At 41.5% G+C, this 7863-nt stretch overlaps 1 long non-coding RNA gene across 1 annotated transcript; it reads left to right on the forward strand.

Moving 5' to 3' along the window:
• The first annotated feature begins 945 nt into the window (after positions 1-945).
• LOC141408118 (uncharacterized) lies at positions 946-7499 on the forward strand. The gene is made up of 2 exons (XR_012420729.1): positions 946-1010; positions 6878-7499. It is a non-coding gene; the product is annotated as an uncharacterized lncRNA (long non-coding RNA).
• The last annotated feature ends 364 nt before the right edge of the window (positions 7500-7863 follow it).

Below are 7863 nucleotides of genomic sequence, written 5' to 3' on the forward strand. Positions count from 1 at the left end.
TTGAAGCTCAGGAACTTTGGAACCAAGTTCTTGCCATTCAGAGGAACCTGGTTACAATGTCCCACCAAGTTCTACTGTGCCCTGCCCAAAAATAATTGTCCTGGGAAGTAAAGCTATCAAAAATCTATTATCTTTGGGAGGGGTTGGTAGAACACTCTGGGTGTCTATGGAGACATGTGTGTTAGATAAATGGAGTGAAGGAGGAGAAGAAGGAGATGCTGTCTAGGCATTAGCATGCTTCTTTCATTCAATTCTTAAAACGACCCATTTGACAGAGAAGGGCACTTGACGGATAGAGGGGTGTTATTTTGAAGTCCCAAAATATTTTCCATCAGGAGTTTCCGAGTTATTCCAAGCCCTCCTATATCCTGTGGAAAGAGCCCTGGCCCTACAGCCAATGGCCCAGTCAGCCACAAAACACTTCTGCACCTCTCACCTCTTTGAAAACAAGAGATAAATAACCAACAATCAGAAATCTGCAGTTGTAAACATCAAGTTGTGAAATGGTCTTTATTTATATGATCACAATACATTGAAAGGATCAGCTTACAAAATAGCAGGTACAATAGGATCCCATTTAAAAATTGCATAAGAATGAAAGCGCTAGAAAGAAATATACCCAATATTAACAATGATTTTTTTTTTTTTTGGAGTAAGGGAGAGCAGATGTATTGGTGATTTTTATTTTATTAGTTTAGCTTATCTATATTTTCTAATTTATCAGCAAGGTACACAGGGAGTGTGTCTTAATTGAAAAATAAAGAACAAAATAAAAGGTTTCTTTTTCCTCAAAAGAAAGAATGAAATGAATACTTTGGAACCTCTATAAAGTTGCTACAGGGAAACGGTGCAAACATCTACACCAGTGGCCAGCCTTGTTCTTCCACAGTTCTTCGTGCTTATTTTTATTTATTTATTTATTTATTTATTTATTTAATGTTTCAGGGAACATAATACAACTGGATCTAAGCTTAAGCAAACATGTGACGAGGGAACAAGTAAATAGGCAGGTAGGTCATCAGGATTTCTATCGTGTTTATTTCTATGTGGCACAGAGAAAAGAAAGTGGTCTGTGCTTTTGACTCACAATTGCCTCCCTCTGCATCGCCTGGTTCCTCTAATGTCCCAATGGAAATCCTGTCAATCCCCTTAGAGCTCCCCAGGCTCCCTCACTCCGAGTCCTCATCCGTTCAGTTCCCACTAACAGGGCGCCACCTCACCTTTCATTTCTTTTTTCATTGATTCGGTGAAGTTCATATGCCAGAGTTCAAATCCTCACTCTGCCTGAGTTCAAACTCCACTCTCCCTGAGTTCAAATATCTACCCTACCTGAATGCAAATCCCACTCTGCCTGAGTTCAAATCCTCACTCTGCCTGAGTTCAAATCTCTACTCTGCCTGAGTTCAAATCTCTACTCTGCCTGAGTGCAAATTCCCACTCTACCTGTGTCCAAATCCCTACTCTGCCTTAGCACAAATCTCCTTTCTGCCTGAGTTCAAATCTACACTCTGCCTGGGTTGAAATCTCCAATCCACCTGAGTTCAAATCTCCACTCTGCCTGAGTTCAAATCTCTACTCTGTCTGAGTCCAAATCCCCACTCTACCTGAGTCCAAATCCCTACTCTACCTGAGTCCAAATCCCTACTCTGCCTTAGCACAAATCTCCACTCTGCCTGAGTTCAAATCTACACTCTGCCTGAGTTCAAATCTACACTCTGCCTGAGTTCAAATGTCTACTCTGCCTGAATTCAAATCTCCAGTTTGCCTGAGTTCAAATCTCCACTCTGCCTGAGTTCAAATGTCTACTTTGCCTGAATTCAAATCTCCAGTCTGCCTGAGTTCAAATCTCCATTCTGCCTGAATGCAAATCTCCACTCTGCCTGAGTTCATATCTCCACTCTGTCAGAGTCCCAATCGTCACCCTGCCTGAGTGCAATTTCCAACCCTGCTGAGTGCAAATCCCCGCTCTGCCCTCAACTAACCAGAGGATCTTAGGCAAGTCACTTCACCTGTCCAAACCTCAGCATCCTCATTAGTAAAGGGGTAATTTTCATTACCAACCCCTCGGGTTGACTAAGGGGATAATGCTCACAGTGTCTTTGGGAGATGGCAGTGAGTGGCAGGCAACATGAACCCCTCTCTCCCTTTTCTCTTCTGCTTTTGTTTTTTCTCTCATGAAAGTGCCCAAAGGGTCAAAATGGTGTTTGGGGACACAACAGTGTTTTCTTATCCTCTGAGGCTTCAAATGCAACTCATAGCCTTTGAATAGGGTTGTCATCTCATGACTCCCACGGTGATTGCAGGATGCCTGGCCTCAGACTGGCCAAAAGCCAGACAGACCACCAGCCCACCAATTTCTGTATTTGCCAAAAATGTTCTTGAAGACTAGCCTTCCTGAATATATTCAATGAATATTAATATGGTCTTCTTAATATATTAGTCTTGAACATATTCAGAGAACATATCCTCCTCAGCAGCATTTTAAGCTTAATTTGTCTAACACTAAATATCATGGGGGCTGTTTAGCTTTCTTAGGACTACCTTCTAATGAAGAATAGATTCTTGAATATCTTAAGCAGAGTCTTGAATATAATTAAAATATCTCGGCTACATTTTTGGATAAGAGTATTCAAGAAGCATAAATTCATTGAGAATTACCATTGAACTGATTAAAAGAGCGTATTATGAGAATGTAGTCATTGACTATGTTCAAGGGCAGGATGTTCATCTTCAGTAATTATATTCGATAAGAGTTTTCCTTAAAATACGCTTTTGGAAAACCGGAAAATTTGACCGATTGGATCGATTGATTTCAAGCATCTTGATATTTTAGGGAACCGCTGATCATGGAGTTGATTTTTGATAAATTGGCCAAATTGACTGTGAACTGCTGGGGAAGACAGAGTGCCCCCGTGTGGTCTAGGGGGAGGTCCACAAAGATTCACCTCCAACTTCCTTTGCGTTCAACTTTGGCCAAAGCCCTAACCCTCCAGCTCTACTCCAACTCTCTGGAGCACCCCTCCTCTCTCTGAGCAATGAAGGCCACCCACATTTTAAGAGGACCCTGTCTTCTTTATTAGCTTCCACACACAAGTATGTATTTTTTCTTTTCAAGACGGAGTCTGACGCTGTTGCCTAGGCTGCAGTGCAGTGGCGCTATCTTGGCTTACTGCAGCCTCTGCCTCCCGGATTCAAGCGATTCTCCTGCCTCAGCCTCCTGAGTAGCTGGGATTACAGGCACCCACCACCATGCCCAGCTAACTTTTTGTGTTTTTAGCAGAGATGGGGTTTCACCATGTTGGCCAGGTTGGTCTGGAACTCCTGACCTCAAATGATCTACCCATCTCAGCCTCCCAAAGTGCTGGGATTACAGGTGTGAGCCACCGCACCCAGCTCTCAAGTATGTTTTTATGCTCCAGGAATGTGGATCATGGACTAAGAGTCAAAACTCAAACACATAACTCCGAGTTTAAATCCTTTTTCTACTGCTGACTGGCTGTGTGATCTTAGGCAACTGACATAACCTCTCTGAGCTTTAGCTTCTTCTGTCAACCAAGGTGAAAATAGTTCCAACTCTAGATAATTGCATCAAGGATTTCATGAGATCAGCACTTAAAGTGCTGAGCATAGTGCCTGGCACATAGTAAGAGCTCAATGCATGATAGCTCTCATTGTCATTATTGTTGTTATCTAAGAAATTTGCTTCTCGTTTTAGGGAAATCCCTTCATGTCTCTAGTCTTTGGTTTCCTTCTCTGTAAAATTTAAAATGGTAAAGGCAGACTAGAGCCATCCTTCTCAAAGAGAGATTCGAGGCTTCCAGAGGGCTCCCACTACACTTTCAGGGGGTCCACGAGATCAAAACTAGTTTTTGTAACACTACTAAGGTGCTATTTGCCTTTTTCACTCTCATACTGTCATGAGTAGACAGACGAATTTTGCACAGTCGACATGACCAGTGATATCACAATAGAATGAAGGCAGGAGCAGCAATGAGAATCCATTCATCATTGAATGTTGAACATCTGACAGATTTGCAAAAATGTAAAGCCATGTACTTCCTCTCGGTTTTTTTGAACATATAGTTATTTTTCATAAAAATATGATATTTTTGTTAATGTCACACGGGTTGCCTATTGTTTTTAAATGGATTTATAAATAAATATTTTTAAAATGTGTCAGTTTTAATTTCTAAAGTAGTAAATAATGATAGCTATATCTATACAAACACATTCTTTGGGGTCTGCAGTAATTTTTAAGAGTCTCAAGTGTCCAGAGATCAATACGTTTGATAATTACTAGATTAGATTATTTCAGTAGGTCCAAGAGTCTGGGGTTGTTACATGCCAGGCCCTCAATGTATGTTGTTCATTCATCTTCATTCATTTATTCACTCTGCAACAGACATTTAAGGAGTACTTCCTAGGTGCCAGGCACTTTGCAAGTTGCTGGGGGTATAATGGAGAAAAAGACAGTTTCTGGTAGGGAATACACGAACACACTTGTCCGTTGAGTGATACAGACACACAGACCTTATGATAGTCCTTAAGAGGCAAGAGGAATACAGGCTTGTGTGAGCTTAGAAGTAGGGTGGCAGGAACGAGACGACACCACAGGCAAGGAGACCAGTGTTAGCAAAGAACACTCAATCACATATGCAGGAACGCGCTTGGAACTAAAAGGGAGACTTGGGCAAGGAATCAGGGTGGGGCTCAGAGGGGCACACAGGGGTCGAGGGTTCAAACATCTTGGACTGTGATTCAGAAATGATGACCTCTGTCTTTGAGCCAGGTGAGAACAGCACCTCAGAGAGAGACAGCCACAACAGACATGGGTTACCTAGGAGACATCTGATGCTGTGTCTTGCAGCTGTTCACATGTGTGCTTCTTTCTGCCTGCAACATTATGGCCGGTCCTCAGTTTTCTTCAGGTGGCCAGTGCTCCTGCCTTTAGCACTCTGCTTCTTCTGGCTGTCTTCTCTAATACCCCGGTCTCCCAAGACAGACTGCATAAGCATCAATGCACCTGTCACTGGATCATCCACACCTACTTCCCTCCCTTACTAGACTGTAAGTTTCTTTCTTTCTTTTTCTTTTTCTTTTTTTTTAAACAGAGGCTCTCTCTGTTGCCCAGGCTGGGGTGCAGTGGCACAGTCTCGGCTCTGCAAACTCCACCTCCTGGGTTCAAGCAATTCTTGTGCCTCAGCCTCCTGAGTAGCTGGAATTACAGGCGCGCACCACAACGCCAGGCTAATTTTTGTATTTCTTTGTAGAAAAATGGTTTCACATGTTGGCCAGGCTGGTCTCGAACTCCCGACCTCAAATGGTCTGCCCTCCTCGGCCTCCCAAAGTGCTGGGATTACAGGCATGATCCACTGCACCTGGCCCTTTAGACTGTAAGTTTCTTGAAGAATAAAATGGCACTCTGTTCCCATCATACTCGTGGGGAATAGCTCATAACTTGTATACAATAAGTCAGCAGCAGCAGCAGCATTGCCATCATCATTATTAGAGCCATCATTTGGGTTTATGTAATTTTTTTTGCACTGTTACTACATGCTAAACATTTTACAAATCTGAACTCATAAAGCTTAACTCTTTTAATCATTATCACAATACCCAGGTGGTATTAGGTCACACTTTAGGAAACTGCCACTTTTTTGTAGGTTAAAACAGCCCAATATTAGCAATTTCCTATGGTTCAATCAAATATCTTTTAGTGCCCCCATTTGACAGATGAGAAAAGTGAGGCACTAAAAGACAATTATTTGATGAGTAATGAGTAAATGAATGAATGAATGAATCCTTAGAAATGAGAAAACTGATATATGGTGAGCCCCTACTGTGCACCAAGCCCTTCGTAGGCATTCTTTCATCTACGTAATGTGGCCTCATCCAAAGAGATTTTTAAGCAGGGGAGTGATCAGTCAGGTTGCGTGCAGATGCATTACTTCATTTAATTCTCACCATCTCCTGAGGAGGGAAATAGGCAACTGTTTCCACTATTGGAAAGATGAGAAAACTGAAGCTCAGAGATGTGAAGGGACTTTCCAAGGTCACACAGCCAGGCAGCGACAGAGGTAGGATTTGAACCCAGGTCTATCTGATTCCCTTCTTCAGGTCAGACAACACATAAGGGAGGCTTCTCATTGTTGTGTAGCAGGTGGGAAGCTCAGAGCCCCTCATTATGGAGGGAGTCTGTATTAGTCAGTTTTGGCTGCCATAACAAAATACTCCAAATGGTTTGGCTTAAACACAACAGAAATTTATTTTCTCACATTTCTGGAGCTGAAAGTCCAAGATCAAGGTACTGGAAAGTTCAGCTTCTGGTGAGGGCTCCCTTCCTGATTTGCAGACAGCCACCTTCTTGCTCTCAGAGGGAGGGGGAGAGAGAGAGAGAGAGAGAGAGAGAGAGAGAGAGAGAGAGATCCTCTTCTTATAAGCTTACTAATCCCGTTGGATCAGGGCCTGACACTCATGACTTCATCTAATCTCATTGACTTCCTTAGAGGTCCCATCTCTAAACACAGCCACATTAGCAGTTGAATTTTGGTGGGACACAAACACTCAGTCAGGGTCATTTCCAGTTCCCCCAACTCCCTGCTCTGAATTCTACTATCCACACCCCACTGAGAGAGAAACTGCTACTGGTGAAAACAAAAGCCTCCTCACTCCTAAAGTGGAGAGAGAGTAAAGGCAAAAGAAAGATTCACCCAAGCAGCAAATATTTACAAACTTGGCAAAACCCTCCCTGACTTCCCACACAAACGCAAACAGACACCGGAGGCTTACTGCTGTCTCAGTTTATTGTACTAAAAATATTTGCCAGCACAAGGTTTTTATTAGTAGTGTGATTAGGATTATTATTTTTTTTCCGCAGACAAGATCATTACTGGAGTAGGAGGCTGTGGACATCTGAAGAAATACCACAGAGGAAGCCTACACTGCCATCTTTTTCTCATTTTTGTCTGACAGGATCTATATCAATTCCTTTTTTTCCCCTCCTTAATTCTATTATTTTTAACTACATAAAACATTTTGTTACAGGAAAACCAGAAGACCCAGAAGAAAATGAAAATCATTCACATTCCTCCTTTCAGAGAAGGCTATAACTATTACACTTTCATTGCTTTTTTCCCATCAACTTTCACATGCACCAACATACAGAGAGTACTGTTTTTAATATTATTTTACTGAAATGGTATCAAACTTGGTGTATTTCCTCCTCTTTGCTAGTATGTATCATGAGTGTCTTTCCTTGCTAATAAATATAGATTGAGTTAATGTTTAATGGCTGTCTCTATAAAATTCTGTTGTATGGATGTCTTATAATTTATTTAAGAACACTCCTATTGATGTACCTTTAGATTGTTTCTAAGTTTTCATTCTTATAAACCAAGCTGAGATAAACATCCTGGCAGCTAAATATCTGTACTCACTCATGCTTGCTTTCTTAGCATAAATTCCTAGAACCAGTATTTCCAAATAAATAGATATACATAGTTTTGCTGGCACTGTATTGTTTCATGCCCGTAAAATACATATATACACACACATACATATACACACACATATTTATATATACACATATATATATCACCATCAAAATGGAGAGGTTTCATTTCTCCCTTTCCTTTTTCATTGTTGGGAAACATCTCTGAAAAGTCAGAAGTTTTTAAAAACATAACAGCTGTATTAGTCTGTTAATTAACTAATTATTAGCATCACTAATTAGTGATGCTAATAAAGACATATCCGAGACTGGGTAATTTATAAAGGAAAGGAGGTTTAATGGACTCACAGTTCCATGTGGCTGGGGAGGCCTCACAATCATAGTGGAAGACAAAGGGGAGCAAAGGCACGTCT

Source organism: Macaca fascicularis, chromosome 11 (genome assembly GCF_037993035.2).
Source record: "Macaca fascicularis isolate 582-1 chromosome 11, T2T-MFA8v1.1".
Taxonomy (NCBI): Eukaryota; Metazoa; Chordata; class Mammalia; order Primates; family Cercopithecidae; genus Macaca; species Macaca fascicularis.